This window comes from Pelophylax lessonae (assembly GCF_965119305.1).
Source record: "Pelophylax lessonae genome assembly, chromosome: 9".
In the NCBI taxonomy this organism is placed as follows: domain Eukaryota; kingdom Metazoa; phylum Chordata; class Amphibia; order Anura; family Ranidae; genus Pelophylax; species Pelophylax lessonae.
In genome coordinates, this window is record NC_138776.1 from 140,593,948 (window position 1) to 140,607,002 (window position 13,055).

A 13,055-nucleotide genomic window follows, 5' to 3' on the forward strand; every position below is an offset into this window, starting at 1 on the left:
TGCACAAACAATGACTCAACATATAACTCATTGGTGTAAAGTTATTATCTCTTTATGTGTATATAAGTAGATTACTTCTAAGTACTAAGTGGATTTAGGCCAACCCGATACTGCAAAATCATCAAAGTAATCCTTAAATGTCACATCCAGGTTAGACATTCCCATCTTTATATTCCACGGCATTGACCCCCCTTACCCAACCTTCTCCTCTTCCAGGATTGACCCCCTTCCTCCTACTTTTCCTTCTTCTTTTGCTGTATGTAGTGATGAAAGTACCATTTACTGTGAGCTTAGGTCAGACTGCTAATAAATTCCTAGGGGGCGGGTGTATGACATCATGGGCTAGGACACTGGGCATTGCTAAGAGAAAGTTTGGCTTTAACCACTTTCCGCCCGTGCCATAGCCAAAAGACGGCTACAGCCAGGGCAGCCATCAGAAATTTTGGGGCCCCTTACACAGCTTTGGGCCTGGTCCCCCAGGCCTGACCATCAACATTTCCCAGGACCCGCCCACTGGCTGTCCCACCAAATCCTTCAGTGAACCCACTTTTATTTTCTCACCTTTACAACTTAAAGAGGAAGTAGACCCTCCTCTGTAAGTTGTACCTATGTGCCTATGATCAGGCTTACCTATAGGTACTGTAAATATCTCCTAAACATGCACAGTTTAGGAGATATTTACCTTACATGCAGCCAGTGACGTCACTGGCGCATGCGCTCTGAAGGAACGGCCGCTGGTGCCGCTCCTTCAGAGCCCTGTGCCGTGACCGTCGGCTCCTGCGCGCATGCGTGGGAGTGATGTAATCGTGGGTCCAGCCAATCAGATGGCCGGATGCCGCGAACGCGGAAGAAGGGTGACAGAACATGTCACCCACGAGAGAGGTGAGTGGTCGGCGCTTCGTTCTCAGGTAAGTATTTCATAATGAGCTAGTATGCGATGCACACTAGCTCATTATGTGTTTGTCTTTCAGGTGTACTTTTAAAAAAATAAAAAAATTCTGAGGTTTACAACCTCTTTAAAGAGAAGCTCCAGGCCCCCCCCCCCCCAAAAAAGGAAAAGTCAGCAGCTACAAATACTGTAGCTGCCGACTTTGAATTTAAAGTCACTTTCCTGCCCAGGGATTCTCCAATGTCCTCACCCAAGCCGATGTTGGACATTTTGAAGGCTTTGTGTGTATTAATGACATAGTAGGAGTTCTTGCGGTGTTCTATAAAGTTTCCTCAGATAATTTTGCTGTCAGTCGGAGGATCCTGTGAGGAAGGAAACACACACACCTCAGAGGGGATGACATTGTGAGAAAGACACACTGCCTTATAAAAGCTCTTTCACCTCTAAGGAGCCTCCATCTCCTCATAGACAGCATCTGTCACCTCAAGCGCAGCCTCCATCCCTTATTTTACCTCAAAGGTAGCCTCCATCTCCTCACACTCAGTCTCCTCTCCCTGTCAGAACTTTTCGCTGCCATCTCTGAGCAGGGTTGCTGCTCTCACATCAGACATACTTCAAGAGATGATCAGAGACTGCATCTATATTACAGGAGATGATCAGACTGCAGACGCACTATAGGAAACAGTCAGGGACTACACATATACTACAGGAGACGGTCAGAGACTGCACATATACTACAGGAGACGGTCAGAGACTGCACATATACTACAGGAGACGGTCAGAGACTGCACATATACTACAGGAGACGGTCAGAGACTGCAGACCTACTACAGGAGACGGTCAGAGACTGCAGACCTACTACAGGAGACGGTCAGAGACTGCACATATACAACAGGAGACAGTCAGCAGGTAAGTATGGTATCTTTTTTATCTATTTTTAAAGAAGAAAAAAAATACCCTTTAGTATCACTTCAAATCATTCACAAATCATTGGTGAGTCTTTTGGCACCAACTTCACTGTAAAAAAAAAAAGAAAAAAAAGAAGGCATTCCAATAAGCAACAAGTATACAGCTTCCAGATAAGTAGATGTCTCCAGAGGGGAAATCTAAGGAAGAAACTAGACACAGCAAAAGGAGTGCAGCCTCAATGTGCACACAGTACACACTGAATGGGTGCAGCAGAGGTGGGGGATGTTCCACTTCTATGCGCTTACCAGTCACATACATAAGGATGACATGCTGGTCTCTCCTGGTGTAAACCTCCAGAGCACTGTCTAGTACCATCCCTCTCATCACCCCTCCCCCCCCCCCAGCTCACTGCCCGAAACAGCCTCTGTGCCTCATCTCGGGATGCGATAACTGCTGCAGCTGTGCTTTTATCAGTATTTCCCGGGAGACTGGATGAACGGTCAGAACAGACTCCAGGTCGGGACAGCAGCCACTAGTTCTAGCGCTGGTAAATGCAGCACTAGAGGCTGTCGGGGCCTCCCTGCACCTGATTGGTTGTTAGGACGCTAGCAACCAATAGTCTTCACACACAGGTGGACAGCGGGGCGGGAGCTAGGGCATGGGAAAACCTAGGGGGAAGCCAGCTCTGTGATGTTTGTGTCCTTTGAGTGCCAAATGGTCAGTTTGCTCCTGGCAGCAGCAACTTGGTCTCCTTAGTTGGGGCCTCAGCAGCCGGGCCCCTCAAGACATCGGGGCCCCGTGCATGTGTATCGACTGTCCCCCCCTGATGGCGGCCCGGGCTTCCAGTGCCGTGAGGGCATCAATAGATGTCCCCCCATAAATCGCTCTGCTCACGCACCGCAGGGGACTTCCTTTAGCCTTTAGACTCCACTGATCACGTAATAGGGTAAAGGGCCTATCACAGCAAACCGTTTACCACGTGATCAGCTGTTAGCCAATGAAAGTTGATCATTGAAATTACTAGAAGCCAGTTATCGGCTTTTTTTCTCCTCACGATCAGCGCGAGGAGAAAAGTAGAAAGCCAATAACTGGCTTCTCTTAAAGGGACATAGGTCCCAAAAAGTGCCCACCAGTGCTGCTAATCAGTGCCAACCAGTGGCACCTATCAGTGCCTACCAGTGGCACCTATCAGTGCCCCCCTCTCAGTGCAGCCTTCTCAGTGCAGCCCTCTCAGGGCAGCCTCATCAGTGCTGCCTTATCAGTGCCACCTCATTAGTGCCCATCAGTGCAGCCTATCAGTGCTCATCACTGCACATCAGTGTAGCCTATCAGTGCCCATTAGTACAACATATTAGTGCCCATTAGTACCTATCAGTACAGCCTCATCAGCGCACACCAGTGAAGAAGAAACATTACCTGTTTGCAAAATTGTATAACAGACTATGAAAATTTTATTTTTTCAAAATTTGTAATCTTTTTTTGTTTCTTTAGCAAAAAAAAAAAAAAAAACTACAATGTGGTGATTATATACCACCAAAAGAAATCTGTATTTGGGTGGGAAAAAAATGATAAAAATTTAGCTTGAGTACAGTGTTGCCTGACTGCGCAATTGTCATTCGAAGTGTAACAGCGCAGAAAGCTGAAATTTGGCCTGGTCAGGAAGGAGGTATAAGTGCCAAGTAAGCAAACAGTTAAGATTTCAACAGTAAACATCAATATAGATTATTGCTTCGTCCAAGCATGACTATGTGCAAATACTGTACTGTATAGCACAATACAAATACTAATTATTACTCTATATTATTTTCCTGGCTTGAAATTGCAGATTAGTGTGTTTTTTTTTTTTTATATCAACATAAAAGTCCTGAATAAAAGCAACACCACAAGGCAAGTAGTATTACTTTTTTCAGATGTAGAAATAAAATAACAGAGGCAAACTTTACTTTTCTTTCTTTTCCCTCATTCTTCGTGTCCCTTTCCTATGTGTTCCATTGTTCATTGTCCATTTAGGTGATAATAATAGGTGGGACAACAGTGAAGACTGGATTCCGTGTCTGATTAAAGAATGCTTGTACACAAAAATATACACATACGGCGTGTATATACACATATATAAATATGTAAAAGTGCAAAACTATTCAGAAACAATTTACAATGCACACAACAGAAAAAAAAAACAGTAAAAAAAAGTTAAACTACCTCATGCTGTTCAGTGCAAAAACATCAAAACCATGATCCTCATGTGTCCATAAAAACTTCTAATAAATGAATACCCAATATTTTCAGTCCCATGTGCTGGACCATATATTTATTTATTTATTTCAGGTTCTTATATAGCGCTGTCAATTTACGCAGCGCTTTACATATACATTGCACATTCACATCAGTCCCTGCCCTCAAGGAGCTTACAATCTAAGGTCCCTAACTCACATACACACGCAGTAGGGCCATTTTTTTATACAGGATCCAATTAACCTACCAGCATGTCTTTGGAGTGTGGGAGGAAACCGGAGTACCCGGAGGAAACCCACGCAGGCACAGGGAGAACATGCAAACTCCAGGCAGGTAGTGTCATGGTTGGGATTTGAACCAGCGACCCTCTTGCTGCTAGGTGAACGTACTAACCACTACACCACTGTGCCGCCCGTATATCTGTGAATATGCTCCCTGTGCTTGTGTATATTGCTTCACCATAACATCACTCTTCACCTAGTGCTCTACTGCAGATGTCCTCTCACCTCCCAATATGACCTGCACATTTTACAGGTCAAAAAAGCGTATTCCCTCTAGGAGTTCAAAGGTTTCAATTGATGTTCACTCCTCCTCTTTGTCTACCCATGCAAATAACGGAATTTTTGTAAAATCTTACCGTAAAATTCCTTTCTCTGAGTCCTCCGACAGTCGCCGCCCACTCACAAGTCTTCACCAATGGGTATTGACCTTTGCTCCGCAGGAGTAGCTAGGCACAAGATTTGTTAATAACAAAAGCTTTTAGCATAGACACACCCCTAGGGGCTGTCCCCTTAGTCAATACCTCCCTGCACCAGCATTCCCAACTCAGTTTGGTAGCATAGCAGTAAGAGTACACAAAAACCCCAAAAGAGGGGCGGGGGGCGGCGACTGTCGGAGGACTCAGAGAAAGGAATTTTACGGTAAGATTTTACAAAAATTCCGTTTTCTCTTACGTCCTCCGACAGTCGCCGCCCACTCACAAGTCTTCACCAATGGGATGTCCCAAAGCAGTGTAGACATGAGGGGTGGGAGACGCAGCCGCATATCAAGCAATGCAGTACCCACATCAGAGAAAGGAACCTTACCATAGTAAGAGAACCAACTGGGCAACAGGAAAACATGCTCAACAGGAGTAACAACCCAGGAAAACAAGTAACCCAGGGGTAAAAACACCCCAACAGCCAAGGACCCAAAAACAAGGGTCCCTAAGGCACTGCCGCACTGAGAGCCAAAGGAGGCATCGGACCGATGCCTGAACATCCACCTTATAAAACTTAGAGAAGGTGTGAACGGATGACCAAGTCGCCGCCTTACACACCTGGGCCACAGAAGCCTGATGCCGAAAAGCCCAAGACATACTCAAGGACCTGGTAGAGTGCGCCTTCACAGGGAAGGGTGGAACCTTCCCCTTCAAAGCATAGGCCTGCTCAATGGTTTGTCTGATCCATTTGGCGATTGTCGCAGCCGACGCCGCCATGCCCTTCCGAGGTCCCTCAGATAGGACAAAGAGGGAATCCGACTTGCGAAAAGATTTAGTGGACGACAGGTAAACTCTGATGGCCCGGACAACATCCAAGGAATGCAAGGCAACCTCCTTCGGATGCTTTGGCTTCGCGCAGAGCGAAGGCAAGACAATGTCTTCATTAAGGTGAAAGTCCGAGACCACTTTCGGAAGAAAGGATGGAATAGGTCGCAAGACCACCTTATCCCTGTGAAGCACCAAGTAGGGAGAGCTGCAGGACAAGGCCGCCAGCTCCGACACCCTGCGAGCCGAAGTGATCGCCACCAAAAAGGCCACCTTTTTGGACAACAGAGGCAACGAGATTTCCCTGAACTTTTCAAAGGGAGCATGTTGCAACACGGACAGAACTAGGTTCAAGTCCCACGGAGGCAAAGGCTCCCTCCGAGGAGGGGCCAAATGGCGCACCCCTTGAACAAAGGTGCGAATCAACGAATTTGACGCCACAGGGCGCTGAAAAAGAACGGCCAGCGCAGAAACCTGGCCCTTAATCGTGGCCGGCGCCAAACGCTGGTCCACTCCAGTTTGGAGGAAAGCCGACACTCTCGACATCGAGTATGAGCGAGGGGAATACCCCCTGGACTCACACCAGGCAAAGTATGCTTTCTAAGTACGGTAGTAAATCTTCCCCGAAGAGGCTTTCCTAGCCTTGATCAAAGTGGGGATGACCTCAGGGGAGAGACCCCTATCCTTCAGGACCTGGCTTTCAACAGCCAGGCCGTTAAAGCCAGTGACTGTAAAGCAGGATGGAATATCGGCCCTTGAGACAGAAGGTCTTCCCGAAGCGGCAAGCGCCACGGAGTGTCGACTGCCAGATTGACGAGGTCTGCGTACCAAGACCGGCGAGGCCAGTCCGGTGCCACCAGGATTACCGTATGCGGTTCCGAGGCTAACCTGCGAGGGAGCCTGGACAGCAGCTTAATCGGGGGAAAGGCATACATCAGACGATGCCGATGCCAAGGCGCCACTAACGCGTCCGAGGCGTCCGCCCGAGGATCGCGCGTTCTTGCCACGAACCTTTCCACCTTGTTGTTTAGACGAGACGCGAACAGGTCCACATCTGGTGAACCCCACTTCGCGCACAACATCTGGAAGACATCCGGGTGAAGGGACCATTCCCCCTGGTCCAGGGTTTGGCGACTCAGATAATCCGCCTGCCAGTTCTCCACCCCCGAAATGTGAACTGCCGTTATCGCCGGGACGTGCGTCTCGGCCCAAGACAGAATGTCGGCCATTTCCCGAGCCGCTCGGGCACTCCTGGTGCCCCCTTGATGGTTGATGTAAGCCACCGCGGTGGCATTGTCCGTCTGAACCCGAACTGGACGGCCCTGAAGCCGTTCCAACCACCGCAGAAGGCAAAGCTTTATCGCTCGCAATTCCAGAATGTTGATCGGAAGGGAGGACTCCTCCTCTGACCAAGTTCCCTGGGCGGACAGAACACCCAGGACACCACCCCAGCCAGACAGGCTGGCATCCGTGGTGACCACCGTCCACAACAATGGACGAAAAGACTTGCCCCCCGACACCGCCGGGGACTGGAGCCACCACAGAAGATTCCCTCTGGTGTGGTGGCTCAGAGAGACCCGCAGATCCAGGGACTGCGGTCGCCTGTCCCACTTGGCAAGAATCTCCGCCTGGAGACCCCGCGTGTGAAACTGGGCAAAGGGGATCGCCTCAAAGGCCGAGACCATCAACCCCAGACACCTCATGCATGTCCGGAGAGACGAGCTGTCGTTGTCCCTGAGGGACCTGACCTCGTCCTGAAGCGTCCGGAGCTTGTCCTCCGGTAGGAAAACCTTCGCCTGGACAGAGTCCAGAACCATCCCCAGATAGGGAAGGCGAACCGAAGGGCACAGAGTCGACTTCGGAATGTTTATGGTCCAACCGAACTCTTGCAGTGTCTGCACCGTGGTGGACAGGTCTGTCAACAGGCTCTGGCTGGCATTCGACCTTATCAGGAGATCGTCCAGATACCCCAAGACAGCAATGCCCTGTGCTCGCAACAGGGCCAGGACCGGCGCCAGCACCTTGGTAAAAACCCGCGGAGCCGAAGTGAGACCAAAAGGTAACGCCACTAATTGGTAGTGGTCCTCCGCAATGGCAAATCGAAGGTACCTTTGGTGACCCTCGAAAATAGGGATGTGTAGGTACGCATCCTTCAGATTGATGGAGGCCATGAACTCCCCCGGACTCAGGGCGGCCACCACTGAGCGCAGGGATTCCATGCGGAACTTCCGAACCCGCACAAAGTGGTTCAGAGCTTTCAAGTCCAGAATCGGACGCACCTTGCCCTCCTTTCTGGGCACAGTGAACAGATTGGAGTAAAACCCCCGAAATCTGTCCCGATGAGGCACCGGAACCACCACCCCCTGGGCCCGCAGGTCCCGCACCGCTAGGTGCAGATCCTGCAAGCGCTCCGGAGACAGCTGAAGATTTGAGGGAAAAAATCTGACCGCCGGCCGAGAAAGAAATTCGATCTTGTAACCTGATTGAATTATTTCCTGAACCCATCTGTCCTGAATGCGGACCAGCCAAGGTTGGAGGAAACCGCGCAAACATCCCCCCACCCCTGAAGCGGGTGAGGGCGTCCCTTCAGGCAGAATTGGCATGGGTTGCAGAACCGGCTTGACCGGATTTCTGCTTACCTGCCCACGGCTTCTTCTGGGAACCTTGGCCTTTGAAGGGCTTGCCCTTGGATTGCGACCGAAAGGACCCCTGAGAGGGCCTGAACGAGGAGTTCCGCTTGCCACGGAAGGACTTGTGCTTGGGATTCTGGGGTAAGAGAGTACTCTTGCCTCCAGTAACACCCTTCACCAGATTATCCAACGCCTCGCCGAAAAGGCGAGATCCCGCGTAGGGAAAATCCGCCAACGTCTTGCGAGAAGATTGGTCGGCTGACCAACTTTTCAGCCATATCAGGCGACGGTTGAGCACTGCCACACTAGACAGGCGTGCAGCCAAAGGAGCTAAATTCAAGTCAGCATCACACAAGTACATGACTCCCTGATGGATCTGATCCACCATAGCCAGCGTGGTCGGCGGAGCCGAATCAGCTGCCAGGGTGCGCCTGAGCACCTTCGTCCAATCGGCCACCGTCTGGGCCACCATAACTGAAGCAAAAATAGGTTTGAGCATAGAGCCAGCAACCATATATGCATGACGGGCAAGAGATTTCAACCTCCTGTCCATAGGATCCCGGAAAACCAGAGTATCCTCAGTAGGAACCAGAGAAGCCTTGTTCAAAACGGCTACAGCGTGATCCACCTGGGGTGCCACACACCAACGCTCGTCGGTGGAAGGCGCAAATGGATAAAGCAGTTTAAACTTATTTGGCACTGTAAAGGGCTTCTTTAAATTGCGCCACTGCTCATTAACAGTATGATGAAACTCAGCAGGGCAGGGAAAAACCTGCGCTGATTTGCGAGTCCTGTGCGTCCCAAAAGAGGACACCCTAGCAGGAGGAGTGGGCTCATCCTCCAGGTGCAGTGTATCCTTTATGGAGGCGATCAGCTCATCCATGAGTGCAAGTTCTTCAGGCGAGCCAGGGGGAGAAGTATCAACCCCCTCCACCTCTGCCTCCCCCTCAGACCCCATAAGGTCCAGAGATGAGCGAGACCCTGAGAAGGGCACGCCAGCCACAGCAGCCACATCGCCCTCTGAATCAGAGGAAATGGATAACCTTGCCCTCTTCGCAGATCATTCAGCCATCAGCACTCGCATCTGAGATACTAAGGATGCCACCACAGTGGCCAGATCAGCCCCCTCGGGGGGTGCAGCAGCCCCCTGGTCCCCCACCAGGGCGGGGGGCAATTTGCTATCCTGAGAATCCATGCCCAACAGCAATGAGAGGGAAAAAGGTACTGGCCCTTTAACACTATGGCGAGCGCAGCCCATCGTATACTACTGTATGCACCGACCCCGCAGGGACAGAGAACACTGAGCAAGGAATGACAGGACAATGAAGGAAAAACCTGGAGAGAGCACAAACAGGCTGCTGCCACCGATCGCTGTTCCAGAGAGAGAGGAAGTGATGCAATAACCGGCTGACTTATATAGCCTATGAGGCTCCGGCAAAATGGCTGCTCGGCTGAGGGATAGAGGCTACAAGAAAATGGCGCCGATTGGCGCCAAAACACAGTGCTGCACAGAGTCAGAGGAAAGCTGGCCACCCACAGCATTATGCAAAAAGATGGCGGACCGCAATAGCGGCCGCCGCTGCAGCATGTCTGCACACAATCCGCCCTAGAGGAATCTCACAGAGCGGGAGGGGCCCCCCCGCAGCCCACAAAGGCATGCTAACCCGTACAGGGATCTGTCAGGGAGCCCGCACTGTACACAGACATGGGGAGTACACACAGCCACAGACTGACACCCCACACAGATGGTCCCCACACAGAAGGTGCTTACCGTACCGGATGGCGTGGGGAGCCGTCTCCAAGCAAACAAACCACTATCCTTCATGACAGGGAGAGTCGCAGCCGGGACGCAGCGGACCACAAGACCGCAGAATGGCGTCCAGTGAGGTAGCCACCTCACAGGCAGCATCCCTGCAGCGAGCAGGGATGGGTCGTTCATGGCGCCAGGGCGAACCGTAGCTGAACGCTCGATGGCAGGCTGGGGATCCATCTGGCCCTCAGCCCTGGGATCCAGGGCGGCCAGTCCGAGACCCAGCTCCGCATGACACATCTTCATCCGAAGATCCCTAACTAAGAGCTGACAAAATAACAGCTAGTAAAGTAAAGATAAAACACTTGAAATAAAATAAAAAAAAGGGTAGAAGGCTGAGACTGAAGCCCCAGCACAGGAAAGCCTGCTACTCCTAAGCTAGGCAAGATCAAACTGAGTTGGGAATGCTGGTGCAGGGAGGTATTGACTAAGGGGACAGTCCCTAGGGGTGTGTCTATGCTAAAAGCTTTTGTTATTAACAAATCTTGTGCCTAGCTACTCCTGGGGAGCAAAGGTCAACACCCATTGGTGAAGACTTGTGAGTGGGCGGCGACTGTCGGAGGACGTAAGAGAAACAGTATTTTTCAAGGCAAGGCAAAGCAAAAGGAAAGGGACTACATAGTGCTTTCCATATAAATCACATTACATCATTACGAATTAATCGGGGGCGAGAGAGCTTTTCAACCTGCCGGCTGCCGCTGTATATATATTAGGCCTGCTGAATATAATCGAAGCATCAATGCATTGCGATTCGACCCTTCGCGATTCTGCATCGATGCGGGGTGCCGGCAACATCGATTAGGAAATGACGTCATCAGCCGCGGCCACGCCCTATCGCACATGGGAGAAAAACAGTCACAAGATTACAGCTGATTGGTGGATTAGTGCGGGAAGTCACAAGAAGACAGCTGACTAGTGGATTAGTGCGAGAGCTTAATAAAAAGGCTCCGCCCCTCCTCTTCCCTCTCTTTGACCCGGGCCGAGGCGCAGCAAGAACATCCCCGTGTGTATCGGCGTCCCACCTGCGGCCTTGCAGCCAAGAAGCCAGCCAGCCAGCCAAGCCAGTCCACACTCCACACAGGAGCCCCGAGTGTTGCATGCAGCCATCTAGGACCTGGAGCCCAAGCGTCCCCATTGCAGCCAGCCAGCGCCGCCCACCTCACCGTGGTCGTCCCAGGCCCAGCCGCCACGCCACTGCCAGTGACGCCAGTCGCCCGCCACTGAGCCCAGAGAGCAGCACAGCACCTTTCCTCCTCTGCAATGCACAACAACCCACACAGTCACACAGCAGGTATGTTAAGTCCGAACGAATAATTGTATTAATCGTGGGGGCCTCGAGTCTGTATCTCTGGGGGATGTCTGTGATGGGGGGGCCTGGGACAGGGGACAGTCGGTCGGGGCCCGGAGGTAATGTTCTGCGGTGTCAGGCTGGCAGCCAGGGGGGGTCTCTGAGTGTCAGTGGGGGGTCTCTGTCAGTGTCAGCTGTGGAGGTCTGGAGAAGGGGGGGTCTCTTGTCTTGTCAGTGCTGTGGGGGATTGGGGAAGGTGTGGGAGTGGGAAGGAAGGTCTCTGTCAGACTCAGTGTGTCAGCTGAGCTCAGCTGTGGGGGCACTGGGGGAAGGGGATGGGGGTCTCTGTCAGTGTCACTGTCAGCTGTGGGGGTCTGGGCAAGGGAGGGACTCAGTGTCTGTTAGTGCTGTGGGGGATTGGGGAAGGTGTGGGACTGGGAAGGTCTCTGTCAGTGTGTCAGGCTTTCAGCTCAGCTGTGGGGGGAGGGGGGTCTCTGCCAGTGTCACTGTCAGGCAGCTCAGCTGTGGGGGAAGGGGGGTCTCTCTGACTGTCAGTGTCAGTCAGGCAGGCAGCTGTGGGGTAAGGGGGGGTCTCAGTGGCTCTGGCTCAGTGCATACATAAGAGGGACTGACAGACAGACAGTCATATTTTATGAAAGATGTTGCTTGCTTGTTGCGGCTTAGTTTACAAGTGCTATTTTTATTTTTTTTTAAACACTGACGGAGTTTGGCAACTTACGTCACCTGTCTCCATCACATACGTGGTAGTATGTAATGGCACAAGGAGAAAAAGATCGTGAGATAAAAAATGCTCCTAGCGTTTTAAGAGCAAACATCTGGGCACATTTCGGATTGTACGAACTCACAGGGAAGCGTGAGTTGGACAAGACACACGCCGTTTGTAAAGCCTGTCACACAAAAATCAAATACCTAGTGTGAGGGATTAGCTCGGTAGCAGGTGTGGATAACCCCTTTGGGGGGGGAGGGGGTTCGTCACACAGGGAGATAGCCGAGGAGTGGTTGAAAACAACAGTTTATGGTTTATTCTTCCAATTTTTTCAAACAAGTGCATGCAGCAAAAACATCAAAAATCAAAATAAAACACAAAATAAATCCTGGCCGCTGTGGGAGTCTACCTTCTCACACACAGGAACCTACCTAAGGAGTCTTCCCAACCTACTGTTGAGCAGACACTGCTGATCCTACAGCAGACACTCCAATGTCCATTTGTGTTTTCTTTACACAGAAAAAGTTCAACACCTCACCTTTAGAAGTCTCTCATCTGACTGCTCTCCCCAGCTTACACAGCCTCAGGAGGCAGCAATCAATTGACTTCCTTTGGACAAATTATAGAGGCCTTAATTGCCTCATTCTGAACAGCTGAAAGTTTTCTCAACTTCCGTACACCTTCCTGCCTACCTCTGCAGCCGACACCTGATAGTAATTGGTGAATTGTCTAAACCAAGCAGAAATGTATCTCCCGTCTGTGACAACACCCATAGATTTACCTGACTTCCTGTCACACTAGGGAATACTACGAACTTGAGAAACCATGTTAGCCATTTTCACTCTGAGTTAGTAACACCTGTCGCCACCAGCAGTGCCACTAATGCCAAGGAAAGACTACTAGACCCAGATCAGCCAAGAATTGATGCCATACTGTCAATTTATCCGCCCAACTCTGGAAAAGGGAAGAAACTAACCAAAGCTGTGGCAGCTTTCATCGCCAAGGACCTACGGCCTTACTCAGTTATGGACAATGCTGGGTTTCA